The sequence below is a fragment of the Erinaceus europaeus genome, chromosome 10 (assembly GCF_950295315.1).
Source record: "Erinaceus europaeus chromosome 10, mEriEur2.1, whole genome shotgun sequence".
NCBI lineage: Eukaryota > Metazoa > Chordata > Mammalia > Eulipotyphla > Erinaceidae > Erinaceus > Erinaceus europaeus.
Genome location: NC_080171.1, coordinates 94,307,609 through 94,323,898, shown reverse-complemented (window position 1 = coordinate 94,323,898; position 16,290 = coordinate 94,307,609).

Genomic DNA, 16,290 nt, shown 5'->3' with positions numbered 1-16,290 from the left:
GCTCAAGCAAAAATTACTTAAGTCATGGGCCCCTAGGAATATACCTAAAATGGACTTTCTAGCTTCTTACCACCCTAAAATCCCTGTTCTCACCTGCTTTCTGGTTCCTATTTATTAAACACTTAATTGATTTATATCCTTATTGCCTTTCAGACACCAGGTTGTAGATGCTATTGTGATTCCATTTTGAACTCCCTGGGTAGCAGATTTCAACAATGTGCCCTAGAACCTCACCTCTCCAGATACATACCCCACTAGGGAAATACAGAAACAGGATCGAGGTATGGATTGACTTGCCAATGCTCATGTCCAGTGGAGAATCAATTACAGAAACCAAAACTCCCACCTTCTGAATCCTAAAAAGAATTTTGGTCCATATTCCCAGAGGGGGATAAATGGTAGGAAAAGATAATTGGTGGGCTCTGAACTCCAACTCCACTAGGACTCAGAGAGAAAACAGGAAAAAGACAAAGATTCAGAAGTAGTAATAGGTGTAGGTATAACTTAGAAAGGAAGAGGACGTAGGACTATAGATAAAAGAGGACAAATATATATGGTATATATACACACAGATAATTATAGAAATAATAGTCAACCCATATATGTGACCTTGGAAGAAGCACTGTAATTTTCAATGGAGGGAATGGAGATACAGGATTCTGGTGGTGGGAATGGTATGGAGCTGTTCCCCTGTTATCTTGGGATTTTATAAACCAATATTAAATCACTAATAAAAAATTGTGCTTGGAATTCAGATTTCCAAATGAATATATTTGTTCTTACACATGAAATTTCTTTGTTGTACTCTTTCTCAGTTCTAGGAAATGTGTCCCCAAACTTCTTAATTTTCTGCAGGTGAAAGCTATCAACCTGACCTGATGTGCTCCATGTACAATCCAACCTCGTTTATGGAGTATATGGGGATTTTAGAAAACTGTTTTTAGGGATCTTAGGACTAAATTCATAGCATAGTGAAATAGCCCTCTGAATTAAATTTATCCAAACACTTCATTTGTTAAGGACCAATATATATTAATTTATGTACTCTGATACCTTATGAATGAGTAAAAAATAATCTCAAGAGCTTCTGTAATCTTTCCAAGTTCAGCTTTCCAACTGATACCAACATTGAAATTCCTGATACTATTTCCTAGACTGGTCTACTTCTTTTGACTGCTGCAGAAGGTGGGAATATGTTCAAGGACTTACAGTCAGTTCTGAGTTGGACCAAAAAGTATTCTTCATTTCTTCATGATAAGGCAGAGGATTAGGATTGATTCTTTTGCTCTCAGTTTTACTTATCAGGATCATGAAGAAATCATATTTGATGACTACGTGAAAAGATAATACCTTATCCACATGTTTAAGGCAAAAAGAGACTGAAGCTTCATCTGTTCCAAATAAAGCCACCCTCAATCCTGAGTTATATTGACTAGAAAAATCTAGGAAAAAAATAAATTATCTACAAGTAGTTTCTGGTACAGTCCCCAGAGCACCCTGCTGGAAGTTGTAGAGACATTTGGGAATACCAGTCTCTAAGATCTCTGTTATGGAAAAAACCTTGTTTCATTGCCCAGTTCCTGTCGTTGAACTGCAAATGAGCTGCACTGTTATTGTGTGCACTTTACCTATCGTCTCTTTGGGTCTTGATGTTTTCAACTAAATAAATCAAAATACAAAGTATTTTCTCACAGTAGAAATCATTGAGTTGGGGTGGGGGAGGTTAGCATAATGGTTATGCAAAAACTTTTATGTCTGAGGCTCTGTGGTCCAGGTTCAACCCTTAGCATCATCATAAGCCAAAGCTGAGCAGTGTACTGGTCTTTCTTTCTTTGCCTTTATGTATTTCTATCATTAAGATAAACTCAATATAATATTTTTTTAAAAAGACTATAGAGTTAACATTTTTGTCATTCTAGAGCACATGAAGTGAGATCTTATGATTTTAATTCGCATTCTCCCAATTCTTAGAAGTTAGTAGGGAATATTACTCTGTTCTTGATATTTTGGAAGACCTTGGAAAGTACAGTTATTAACTCTTTTTTTTTGTTTATTTAATAATGATCAACAAGACCATAAGATAAAAAGGGTACATTTCCATACAATTCCCACTACCAGAGTTCTGTATCCTATCCCTGATATTGAAAGCTTTCCTGTTCTTTATTCATCTGGGAGTATGAACCCAGGATCATTATGGGGTGCAGAAGGTGAAAGGTCTGACTTCTGTGATTGTTTCTTTGCTGGACATGGGTTTTGGAAGGTCAATACATGCTCCCATATTGTTTCCTTCTTTCCCTAGTGGGGCAGCATTCTGGGGAGGTGGGGTTCCAGGACAAATTAGTAAGATCATCTGTCCAGTGAAGTCAGGTTGTCATCTGCAACTTTGTGGCTTAAAAATTATTAAGATATAAAGCAGAACAAATTATTTAATAATCAGGAATCTAAAGGTAAGAATATAGATTAGGGTCTCCATTTTGAAAAAAAGCTAGTAGGTCTATTTTAGGTATATGCCAAGTGTCCCATTACTTTACAAATTTTGGGCTGAGCTCAACAGCTAAAATGCAGGTGGGCCAAAGTTGCTGTCTGGGGAGATGGTGTCAGAGTTGGAAATAGAACTATAAAGCTGTATCAGGGAAGAAAGTAGTTCCCAATTATGAGAAAAGTATACAAATATTGTTAACTATAAGCCCATCAGTTTGACCTGGGGCCCATATTCAGCACAGGAACCTATGGGCATCTAGTCTTTGACAAAGGTGCCAAGACTATTAAATAGGGAAAGTAGAGTCTTTTCAACAAATGGTGTTGGAGAAACTAAGTTGAAACTTGCAGAAGAATGAAACTGAACCACTATATTTCACCAAACACAAAAGTAAATTCCAAATGAATCAAAGACTAAGATGTTAGACCGAAAACTATCAAATACTTAGAGGAAAATATTGGCAGAACTCTTTTTCTGTCTAAATTTTAAAGGCATCTTCAATGATACAAACCCAATTACCAAGAAGACTAAGTCAAAAATAAAACAGTGAGGTTATATAAAAAGAGAGGACTTATGGCAAGATGGTGGCCAAGAATGCAACCCTATTGGCTTGCTCCAGAGACCATGTCTACAATTAATCTAGAACAAAGAGATGATACATGATTTGTTTGGGTGTCAAAGGCTGGTGATACTTTACACAGAAAGATTAATTTAGGAGAAAGTTTACCATTCAGTCAAATGACTTCTGAAGAGGACTGAGCAGATGGGAGCTGGTTCAAGCTGACTTAGGTAAAGCAAAGAAATTTTGTTTGATTTTTGTCTAGTACTTTAAGGGATAGGACAGTCAAAAAGTTTCTGTAGGATGAATAGACTATGTGTTGTGCTATCTGAATAATTTCACCTGAGTTGTTTATCCATATATAACATTAGACACCCATTAGGATAGGACAGTCAAAAAGTTTCTGTAGGATGAATAGACTATGTGTTGTGCTATCTGAATAATTTCACCTGAGTTGTTTATCCATATATAACATTAGACACCCATTAGGATAGGACAGTCAAAAAGTTTCTGTAGGATGAATAGACTATGTGTTGTGCTATCTGAATAATTTCACCTGAGTTGTTTATCCATATATAACATTAGACACCCATTAGGAAAGAAATAGCTCCTGAATGGTCAGCAGATACTCCAAGAGTAGGCAACGCTATCCACCAAGAAACTTTATCTTGCATTCAGGGATTTGATGGTTGTGCCAGTTTGAATCATATATATGGCTATTGTTATGAACATTCTCTTATTGTCACCAACAATCTTACTTTTTTGTGTAATATTACTGACCTCCAAGGCAACACTAGTGATTCTCAGTGTAGTCAGCAAAATAAAGGCAATTGGCAGTAATATAACATTTGGTGGTGAGATTAGGGCTGGTGAATTTAAGGTGAAATGTGTTCTCAAATGGAGTGCCACTGCCCTGTCCCATATATCTCTTTACCTACTTAAAAAATTATTTATTTGGTTTTGTTAATTAATCCTTTCTTAAATAAAAAAAGGAAAAAAATTATTTATTTATTTATTTATTTACCCTTTTGTTGCCCTTGATTTTTTTATTGTTGTTGTAGTTACTATTGTTATTGTTACTGATGTTATCATTGTTAGATAGGACAGAGAGAAATGGAGAGAGGAGGGGAAGACAGAAAGGCAAAGAGAAAGACAGATACCTGCAGACCTGCCTCACTACCTGTGAAGCGATTCCCCTGCAGGTGGGGAGCTGCGGGGCTCTAACCAGGATCCTTATGCGGGTCCTTGCACTTTGCGCCACATGCTTAACCTGCTGTGCTACCGCCAGACACACATCTACCTACTTTTAAAATGTTTTATCTTTTTATTAGCGATTTAGTATTTATTTATGAGACTGTAGGGAATATAATTGTAATAGGGGTATAATACTATACATTCCCCACTACCAGAGTTCTGCATCCTACCCTCTCCATTGGAAACTTCCCTATTGTTTATCCTTCTGGTATTAATAGGTACTATAATTCTATTTGGGACGATAATATAGGAGTTCTGACTTCTGTAATTGCTTCTCTGCTGTACATGGGCATTGGCAGGCCAATCCATACCCTAAGCCTGTTTCCATAGTGGGGGTGGGCTCTGGAGAGGTGAGGTTCCAGAAAGCATTGGTGAGGTCATCTTCTCAGGGAGTTCAGGATGGAATCATAGTAGCATCTGAGACTTGGTTGCTGAAATGGTAAGATGGAAAACAGGACAAAATGTTTAATAAACAGGAAACATAAAGTGGGAATAGAGCAGGTGAGAGTAGGGATATTAGGTAGAAGGAAGCTAGAAGATACATTTCAGGAATTAGTTCCTAGAAGCCAATGTCTTAATTTTTTTACACTTGAGAAAGACAGGTCCTGAAATGAGTGTAGCCTAAAATGTTTCTAGCTATGACCACAGAATGTGAGCTCAGACCTATAAGGATACAGAGGTTATACAGACTTCTGTGATGAATATGGACCCCAAATCAGATCGATGGGGTTTACAGTTAATGCTATTTATATACTCTTCCTATACTTGGGACCTACTGTCTATTCTGATCCAGGTTTCTAGTCCTATTTCCAACGCCAACACCATCTCCCCATACAACACCTTTAGCCTACCTGCATATTAGCTGTTGGGCTCAGGCAAGATTAGTAAAGTCATGGGCTCCTTGGACTATACCTAAAATAGACCTACTTGCTTTTTCCAAAATGGAGACCTCAAATATCATCTGCTATAGTCTCACCTTTAGGTTCCTGAATATTAAACAATTTGTTCTGCTTTATATCTTACCATCTTTCAGCCACCAAGCTGCAGATGCTACCATAATGCCAACCTGACTTCCCTGGGCAGACAACCTCACCAATGTGTCCTGGAACCTCACCTCTCCAAAGTGCTGCCCCACTAGGGCAAGATAGAAATAGGCTGGTAGTATGGATTGACCTGCCAACACCCATGTCTAGCAGAGAAGCAATTACAGAAGCCAGACTGCCTACCATCTGTACCCCATAATGATACTGGGTCCATACTACCAGACAGGTAAATAGGAAAGCTTCCAATGGAGATGATGGGATATGGGATGCTGGTAGTGGGAATTGTGTGGAACTGTATCTCTCTTATCCTATGGTCTTGTCTATCAGTATTTAAAACAGTAACAACAACAACTTTGCTTGAGCTTGATATCTAACATGGGGGTGGACCAGAAATATTGTCTAGAAATATAGTGTCAGAGTTGACACAGAACTAGGAAGCAGGATTAGGACAGAGTTGCTTGTAAACTTGAAGAAGATATATAAATGCAATTAGCTGTTTAACACAGTGATCTAATCCGAGGTCCATATCTATTCATACTTAGTACAGGAGACTGTACAATCTCTGAGTCCCTGTCAGATTGAGCTCAGAGTCCATAGTCAAAGCTGAGAATATCTATGCTGCATTTATTTCAGTGTTAGTCTTCCTCAAGTGGCAGAGTTGGCTGACCTAGCCTCCCGTTAGAGAGGTGGGAAGTACTTACCATTGCTATTTCATAGTGAAGGTACAGTCCTGAAGAAACCTACAAAAGGGCTTATAGTGATGTTCCCAATGTGTTTGACCAGAGATGGTAGACAGAGGGATCTATCAGGGTGAGGGTACAATAGTTAAGCACAATAGTTAAGCAAAGAGACTCTTTGTGCCCGAGGCTCCAAAGTCCCAGATTCAATCATCCACTCTACCATAAGCCAGAGCTGAGCAGTGCTCTGGTAAAAAAAAAAAAAATCTATCAGAAATCTAGGCCAATATTATCTATGGGGACTCCAAGGATTCCCTGTCTTCTCTTTATCTACTTATCTATCATTGGGCACTTGGGTTGTTTCTTTATCTTGGTTATCATAAATAATACTGGAATGCATCATTCTCACCACCAACTAAAGAGAATTGGTTGGAGTCAGCCAGTATAAGCTAATCACCTTCTCAATAAGAACTCAAAGCACAAAGGCTCATAGAAGTCAAATAATTCCCCTACAAGGTGGCAGAACCTAGAAATGTTTGGCTAGGTATGGAATAAAAATTTGCTGTATGCAATCTCCTGTTCTGACTTCCTTCTTCTAGTTTCCAGGTTTCTAAAGCACTCACCTTACTAAAAATAGAGATACAGAGATCCCTGGGGACAAAACAGCAAATTCAAAACTTCCAAATATATTTCACATATTACTCCCATGCTCCTTGGCCTAGGGAGTCAAATTCTGAAGCTAAAGTAATTATTTCATGTTTGTCGCTGAGGATCTTTTGGGAAAATCATACCCCAGAGGCTCAGAAACTAGAAATAGTTCTGTGACTATTACATAAAAATATCTAACACTCATCACTGAAATCTGGGTTGCTGGTCTCTAAATGGAAAAACTAACCTGCCTCCTTGGATCTTTTTCCTCTTTCATTTCCTTTTGGCTTACAAGAGTCCTACATGTTCACTGAGGACAAAAGAGAGAACTGCAGGCATTGGGTGTGTTGCTTTGGTGATGGAAGTTGTTTGGAACAGTTATTTTTGGACAGTGCTGCGAAAAAGGGAGTTATGTTTTCTCTCTGAAAGTCAGAGTCTGAGTCAATATTTACCTCCTATTTCTCAGACACACTGAAATAGGCAGTTACTCCCATACAAAGTGAGCATCTTGCTCTGTTACTTTGGAGGAAGAGACTAAGCTTAGAGATGACTGTGAGAAGACATGGGAAATGACTTCAGAATCTGAGTTTGCATTTACTTTTTGTTGTTGTTGTTATTGTGCAAGTGACTTTATTTCTCTGAGCTTTAAAAGTCACTTTTGAGATTTATGTAATACAGTTTAGGAGTGTTCACTCAGATGCCACATTGTGTACAATTAAGGCTCAGAGTAATAATTCATTGCTTTCACATTGCTTCCTCTTTGGAGTGAGACTCATGAGTCCTCTTGTATGCATGCTCCTTCTAGTATTAAGCTCAGTTCTCACCAACCTTGCCGCCCTCTTGTGTGCATCCTGCCCATAGCCAGGCTTTCTTTCTGTGCAGGCAACACAGTCCATCACTTCTTTTGTGGTCACTCTGCTTCAGCTCTCCTTCTCAGACACTGACACTAACAAGATAGCTCTATTCATTGTTGGCTCCTTGATATTCAACACTCCACTCTTGTTATTGATCATCTTGTCATATGCATACATCATCTCCTCTATCTCCTTCAGCAGGCAAAAGGTTTTCTCCACCTGTGGATCCCACCTCACTGTTGTCTTCTTTTATGGAGCATAAATTCCTGTACCCTCCTCCACCATATTTTTGGGATAAGGAAAAGGTTGCAGCTATATTTTATATAGCAGTGACCCCCATGCCAAACCCTTTCATTTATAGCCTTAGGAATAATGGTATGAAGACTTCACTGAGAATGCTCTTTGGAATCTTCACACTCTCTTCTCAGGGACATTAATTCTATTTGCAAATATGAAGTTACATTATAAAGAATCCATGTGTTTATTAATAAATATAATTCATTCACTACATTTTCTTTATATATATATATATATAATTTTTATTTATTAAAAGGAAACACTGACAAAAACCATAGGACACGTGGGGCACAACTCCACATAATTCCCACCACCATAACCCTGTATCTCATCCCCTCCGCTGATAGCTTTCCTATTCTTTATCCCTCTGGGAGTATGAACTCACTGTCATTATGGGGTGCAGAAGGTGGAAGGTCTGTCTTCTGTAATTGCTTCCCCACTGAACATGGGCATTGGCAGTTTGATCCATACTTCCAGCCTGTCTCTCTCTTTCCCTGGTGGGGCGGGGCTCTAGGGAATAAGGGTTCCAGGACACATTGGTGGGGTCATCTGCCCAGGAAAATCCAGTTGGCATCATGGTAGCATCTGGAAGCTGATGGCTGAAAGAAGAGTTAACATATAAAGCCAAACAAATAGTTGATTAATCATGAATTTAAAGGCTGGAATATTGCAGATGAAGATTTGAGGGTCTCGTTTTGTAGATAGTAGGCCTATTTTAGTTATATTCCAAAGGGTCTATGACTATATTAGTGTTTTTTCTTAGTCTTTAGAGGAAACTAAGTAAATCATTCTCTTACTCATCCAAATTTGATAATGCATTGTATGTGATCAGTATATTTCACAAAAAATTCACTATCTTATGAATGTCACCCATATTACTCTATAGTTGTATCCAGCCATCTAAGCTAGACATAATAAAGGTTAATTATGTTATTTTAATGAAAGTGTAAATATTTTTAACATATAATTCACCCACCTTGTGTTAATTTCTCCATTTTCCAGGTTCTCTGTCACATAGGGAAGATATTGATTCTGTTACCTTAATGGAATTCACTTTTTTGTGTTTTATTTATTAAACATATATGAAATTATATACAATACAAGTTAAATTATTATTTCTCCATAAAGGTGAATATTTTGCCATTTTATTGTATTAGTGTATCATATAATTGTATTATTATAAAAGTTTGTCATGCAATATAGTTCTCCAATTATATCTATCTTGGACTAGGTTCAATAATCACCATATTTTACAGATGGAGAAATTACAATTAGTATATGTAAGGAACAGAGGATTGAAATTTGTTATCTGAAGCTGGTATCCAAACTGTTGCATGGTAGAAAAGAAGACTACTTGAAAATGCAGCAAGATAAGACTAGTACCACTTTGGGAACCCACCAAGTCATATGAGTGAGTGTTTAAGCTAAAAACCTACCTATAGTTAAAAAGCCCCAAGGATCCCATAGCCTACAGGAAAGAAAAAGAACATAAGAGGGTTTAACAACCACTGTGCTACTGTGCTTCAACTCAGGGGTTGATATAACATTGAAACAACTGTTAATGTCCATAAAATGTGAACTCTTTAATTATCTTACTTACTAAGTAATTAGACACAAGTCAGTCCAGGCAAGAGTGATCAGTGGACTGAAAAGTACTGAGAAAAGACCTCATAACACACTTTATACAATGGTTAAACCAAGAAGAAACAGTGGAGAAATGAAGCAGAACAAATTCTTGTATACTCTAGTTTCTTGCTTTAATATTTATACCGAGTCAGATTCATATATTCATGTATGTATACATACTCATTTTACACTAGACACTACTTTTTATTTTATTTATGAGTGATTTATTTTTGATTTACAAAATCATAAGATACTAGGGATATAATTCCATACTATGTTCACCACCAAAATTCTGCAGCCACATCCTTCCATTGGAAACTATAGTAGTTCTCCCAAGGTCACAGACATGGGTTGACTTTATATGTATAACTATATCTATATTTTTTTACTTTTTAAAAATTTATATTTATTTATTAATTGGATAGAGATAGCCAGAAATCGAGAGGGAAGGGAGTGATAAAAAGGGAGAGAGACAGAGAGACACCTACAGCATTACTTCACCACTTGCAAAGATTTCCTGCAGGTGGGGACCAGGGGCTGGAACCCTGGTCATTGTGCACTGTAACTTGTGTGCCACCACCCAGTCCCTTTTTGGACATTTTTATTGGTGATTTAATATTGATTTACAAACTTATGAGACAATAGGGCTATAATTCCACACCACTCCCTTTATTAGAGTTCTGTGCTATTCACTTCATTGGAAACTGCAGTAGTTCTCCCAAGGTCATAAGTATGGGCTGACTATTACTTCTACAACTATCTTTATTTATATGTATTTGCCCATTTTTTCCCTATGGTCCTGCCTTTTCTTCGTTTGTTTCTTTAAAATTTTTTTAATTATCTTTATTTAATGGGTAGAGATAGTCAGAAATAGAGAGAAAAGGGAGAGATAGAGAGGGAGAGAGGTAGAGAGACACCTGTAGCTCCTGCCTCACTACCCACAACGACCCTGGGTCTATGCTCCCAGAGGGATAGAGAAAGGGAAAAGCTATCAGGGGAGGGGATGAGATATGGAGATTGGGTGGTGGGAATTGTGTGGAGTTGTACTCCTCCTATCCTATGGTTTTGTTAATTTATCCTTTCTTAAATAAAAAATAAATTAAAAAAGTTCTCCCTGTTATAAATGCAAATGATTTTGTGGAGGAATGAGTCTTAGCAACAAATTGGAAGCATATATTTTAAGGGATATAATAATATTTAGCTATAAATATATATAGGCTTTGAGTCAGGTAGATGGCTAAAAAGTTAATTTTATTAGTAGATTTTTGTCAAGATTTGGAGGTACTCTCTGCCCTAATCAAACTTTCTAGCCCTATTCTCAACTATGATACCATCTTCTTGGAAAATATCTTTGTCCAACTCCATGTTAGCTTTCAAACTCAAGTTCTAGAAACATAGCTAAAATAGACTTTCTCACTTCTTTTTGCCCTAATATCTTTATATGCCCTATTCCTACTTTTTGGTTACTATTCATTGATCATTTTATCCATTTTATATCTTACCTCCTTTCAGCCACAAAGTTGCAGATGCTATCATGATTCCATGCTGACTTCCATGGGCAGATGACCTCACCAATGTGTCCAGGAACCTCACCTCTCCAGAGCCCTACTCTGTTGTATGCTTTACATTGGTTTGTTCTAGCTCTCCCCCGCCAAGAGAATTGGATCAGTCCTGCTAGTTTCGTGGGCCTGCTTGGCCCCGCCCCTAGGAACCCCGAGAGGATTCCTGGGTTCCAGAGTAAGAGAGAGTGCTTGGTGCTGCTGCGGGGGAAGGATGCAGGACAGATCTGTGTGGTGATTGGTTTGGGTTAGTTTATGAATTGTTGTTCGTGAATAAAGAAATACAGCTTCCCTGCACAGCCGTATGTCTCTGGTCGTCTCTGTTACCCGCCCGTGAAGCTAGTGGGCCAGCTGGAGCCTCCGAATTTTAACAACAAATGGCACCCAACATGGGGCTGACCTGCGCATCTCTCAGATAAGTGAAGACAATTTGGCTACCTATGTACTATGGCCTTCTCTTCTGCTTGTGAAGAGATCTCCAAAGGCCTCTGCTCTTTCTTCACGAGACTGTTTTGCTGTTTCTGGAACATTTATCTCTGGACCACTCTGTGGTTTCCACTCTCTTGGGCGAACTCAGAACAGCCAGCAGGAAGAGCCAGCAGGTGGGAGGCAAGGCCCGGAGCTGCTATTTCCACCTGGTTAAACAGCCAGCCAGCCGGCTGCGCCCAGACAACCCTGCGCACTGTGCCCGCAGCCCCGCAGCACGCAGGAGCCCGATACCACCATGCAGGAGCCTGATGCCACCACACAGGAGCCTGATGCCAGCATGCAGGATCCCGATGCCAACACGCAGGAGCCCGATGCCAACATGCAGGAGCCCGATGCCAACACGCAGGAGCCCAATGCCACCATGCAGGAGCCCGATGCCAGCACGCAGGAGCCCAATGCCAGCACGCAGGCCAGCCCATAGGAGCCAGCTCTCCACCGCGTGGTGCAGGGCACTGGACGTGTGATCCCTCCATGCTGCTCGGCCACTGCGAACAGGGCAGCAGACATGGCAGGGCCATGGGGCAGGGCCACAGCGGCCTATCATGGTCGCCACCCCTGAGCACCTAGGCCCACGCCTTCTATAAGGCTGGCCCACCCTCCCGCTTGCTATGAATTCTGTAATGATCCCAGACCTCCCGGACCCCTGGGCTCCCTGCCTAAACTGGGCACACGAGATCTCCAGCTGCCGGTCCAGTCTGAAGGCAGACAAGCTGGAGTACGCAGAGATTTGTGCAGAGATTGCAACCTGCAATTCCTTGAAGTGGAGCTGCGTGGGAAGCCACCTCCGGATGGTGAACCCCCCCCCCCCAGCAACTAAGACAGTACAGATTTAAATTCGTGTTTAAAATGACATGTCTTTGTAACAAAGGTTTCTCTCCTTGTGTATTAATGACCATGTTTATGTGTGTGTTTAAAGTTTGGTAAACAGTAACTTTAAGGCTAAATTCTTACTAGACAAAGTTAAATGAAAAAGGTTTTCAACGTAATTCTCATAAAGATAAAATTAACTTACATTTAAAGTCTGAGGTAAAAATTAGTTAACAATCAATATATTTTAACTAAGTTGGTCTAAACAAAAGGTTAAATAGACTTGTTGATATGTAAAACTCTCCATTACCTTCTCTATAAGAAATGGTAGATTGCACAATGGCTATGCTAATTATTCTCATGCCTGAGGTTTCCTTTCCTGCTCACAACTAGGGTGTGACTCCATCTTGAATGGGTGTAACAAAAGGTTAAAAAGACATTGTTGATATGTAAAAGTCTCAAATTCCTTCTCTATTAGAAATATGCTAATAACAAGTTTTGTCTCATAGTAAGTAAATTGCAGCCAGCTGCCTTTGGGACTCTAGGCCGTTCCCCACCCCCATACAAATGCCTGTCAAGGCAAGTACGCCCCCCAGAGGCAAGAAATGTTTTTTTAAGCTGATAAAGTTTTGCCCACAGAGGCAAGATATGGCCCCCTCAGGCCTTCCCTTGGCAGCACACTGGTTCTTGTTACTTGCTTACATGTTTCTCCATGTTTGTGCCAGTTTCTTTTTTAAAAATGCCTGTATGATATATGTTTCTGTTCACCCCCACACCCTTGATACTATAGTCATTTAGTTAAAAAGAAAAGGGGGAACTGTTGTATGCTTTACATTGGTTTGTTCTAGCTCTCCCCCGCCAAGAGAATTGGATCAGTCCTGCTCATTTCGCGGGCCCGCTTGGCCCCGCCCCTAGGAACCCCGACAGGATTCCTGGGTTTTAGAGTAAGAGAGAGTGCTTGGCGCTGCTGCGGGGGAAGGATGCAGGACAGATCTGTGTGGTGATTGGTTTGGGTTAGTTTATGAATCGTTGTTAGTGAATAAAGGAATACAGCTTCCCTGCCCAGCCGTATGTCTCTGGTCATCTCTGTTACCCGCCTGTGAAGCTAGCCCGGCCAGCTGGAGCCTCCGAATTTTAACAACACTACTCCACTAGGGAAAAGATAGAAACAGGTTGGAGATATGGATCAACTTTCCAACACCCATGTCCAGCAGATAAGCAATTATAGAAGCCATAGCTTTGACCTTCTGCACCTTAAAAGGAGTTTTGGTCTATACTCCCAGAGGGGGGGAAGTGATAGGGAAAGATGACCAGAGGGCTTTGAACTCCAACTCCATCAGGACCTGGAGAGAAAAGAGGAAAAAGAGAGGGACATTTGGGAGTAGTAGTAGATGTTGGTATGACTTGGAAAGGAAGAAATTATGGGACCATGAAAAAATGGGTAAATATATACAAATAATTATAGAAATAATAGTTAACCCATATCTCCAACCTTGGGAGAACTGCTGTAGGTTTCCAGTAGAGGGAATGGGGATACAGAACTCTGTAGTGGGAACAGTGCAGATTTACACCCCTGTTATTTTATAATTTTGTAAATCAATATTAAATCACTAATAAAATTAAAAAATAAGAATAAAATTATAATAATATTTAGCTGAGTGCTCCAGAAATAAGAGTGTTTATTTATTCTTAACATATATTTTTTTGAGGAAATGGCATTTTACAAGACTGCTCTCTTAGGGGTACAATTTCACATCTCCCCTAAATTTGTGTAAGTATACCTCATCTTCTACCATGATGTTACTCTCTCTGCACTAAGAGCTTTGATTTGTATCCTGAATACAGTTGATACAGGGCAGAGAAAAGAATGAATAGCCAGTAAATCACATGGAGTGCCTGGGTGATTGCAAGGCATAGAGAGGATGTGAGAGATAGAAAATTTGTTCAGAAATAAAGCGTTTTATAGGCAAACACAAATCTAGCTTTAAAAAAATCGCACTAGAAATTGCAGTAATTATTATAATCAGGGTCGAATAACCTAACTCAAGGCCAGGATGACCCAGTCTGATTTTCCTAGTTGTCTCATTATCTTCACTTCCATGTAAGAGAAAGGGCAGGAGGGATAAGGGAAGCTGTTCAAAGAAAGATTCATGCAATTACTAAATTCATTTAAAAACAGGATTTTTTTTTCACCTCTGGTGGACTAGGTCACAGAACTTTGGTGGTAGGTACAATATGGAACTAGATTCCTATAATCTTATAGACCTGTTACTTAAACTACTGATGAAAACAGAAAACAGTACCACAAAGTAAGGCATGTGTATAATACAAGAAAAAAATCACATTCTCCCTTTATAAAGACTTGGTCTGGGATGATTTTGATCTTGGGACTTCAGAGAACTGTTTTTGGTGTTTCCTTTTTTATTATTGAAAATGTACTATTGTTTGTTTCACCAGAACTAGAGAGAGAGTTTTACACAGAGAGAGAGAGAGAGAGAGAGAGAGGGAGAGGGAGAGAGAGAGAGAGAGAAGAGAAGAGAGGAGAGAGAGAAACAATGCCAGAATACCACTGTAGTCATGCTGCACCAAGGGTAAACTAGGAATTTCTGGTATGTAATTCATATACTCTGCCAAGTTGAGCTACTTCTCCAGCTTCTAGGTCTTTCTTTAACTCTGTGATCTACTAGTTTGGAACGGTTTTTGTACAAACCCCCAGATCGTATTTCCTGGTTCTAAACATATCTGAATACTTTTAGATTATATATATATATATATATATGTGGAAGAAGTAATCATAGCAATCCCACTACTACCATGTTTTTTAAGTTCTTAGAATAGCAATTTTTAACCAGATTACTTTTAATCAAATTATTCTTTTGAAATTACCAGCACCTTTGAAGTATTCTTATTTTTTAAAGAAATAACTCATAGAATGAATTATGTACTTGATACAGAATTGGCACACAACAAATATTGATTCCTTTCACTTGATCACTTGAGTAAGATAAAAACTTTTAAACTAAAGAAATAAGATATTGAAGTGATACGATAAAACATATATTAATGTAATCCTTTGGTCTGCTATCACAAATCATTCAATATTTGCTATAATTTCCAGAATGTGACATTATAGACAAAGCATGTGTGTGGGAGTCAAACTTACTTTTTGTGGAAATTGCTTAGCATCCTGAATCATAGTTCTCACAGTTCTGCCTCAAAAAACTGATGTGAAGAGAAACAAGTATAGTAGGAGTCAGCATATCTGGAGTATAATGGATAAGTCTTGCCCCAGAAAAACCATTTTCATGGTCATGGTATCTCTCCTGCCAGGTAAGTATTTTTATAAAAATTTATAAAATTGGTATATAAAATAAATATAATTATATAATTTGTTATATACATATTTAAAATCAGAGTATAAATTGTGACTCAATAAATTGATTTGAAAGTAGGAAATAATAAAGAATGAGTAGAGCTAAAGATTGATAGATGAACAGCTACAGAAACAGTAAAATGCTAAAGATTAAATCTAGGGGGCTGGTATAAAATTCTTTCAACTTGGCTTTAAGTTTGGACATTTTTTTTTAAATTATTTATTTATTTATTTATTCTTTTTGTTGCCCTTGTTCTTTTTATTGTTGTAGTTATTATTGATGTCATTGTTGTTGGATAGGACAGAGAGAAATGGAGAGAGGAGGGGAAGACAGAGAAGGGGAGAGAAAGACAGACACCTGCAGACCTGCTTCACCACCTGTGAAGTGACTCCCCTGCAGGTGGGGAACCGGGGGCTCGAACCGGCATCCTTCCGCTGGTCCTTGTGCTTAGCGCCACCTGCCCTTAACCCGCTGTGCTACTGCCCGACTCCCAAGTTTGGACATTTTTATACTAAAAACTTAAGAAAATTGTGCTTGGAAATGTGGTGCAGCTCACAATTATTTGGGGGTAGAAGTGTGAATTTGCATAAAAATTTTAGAATATACCTTGTTTACATGTACTAA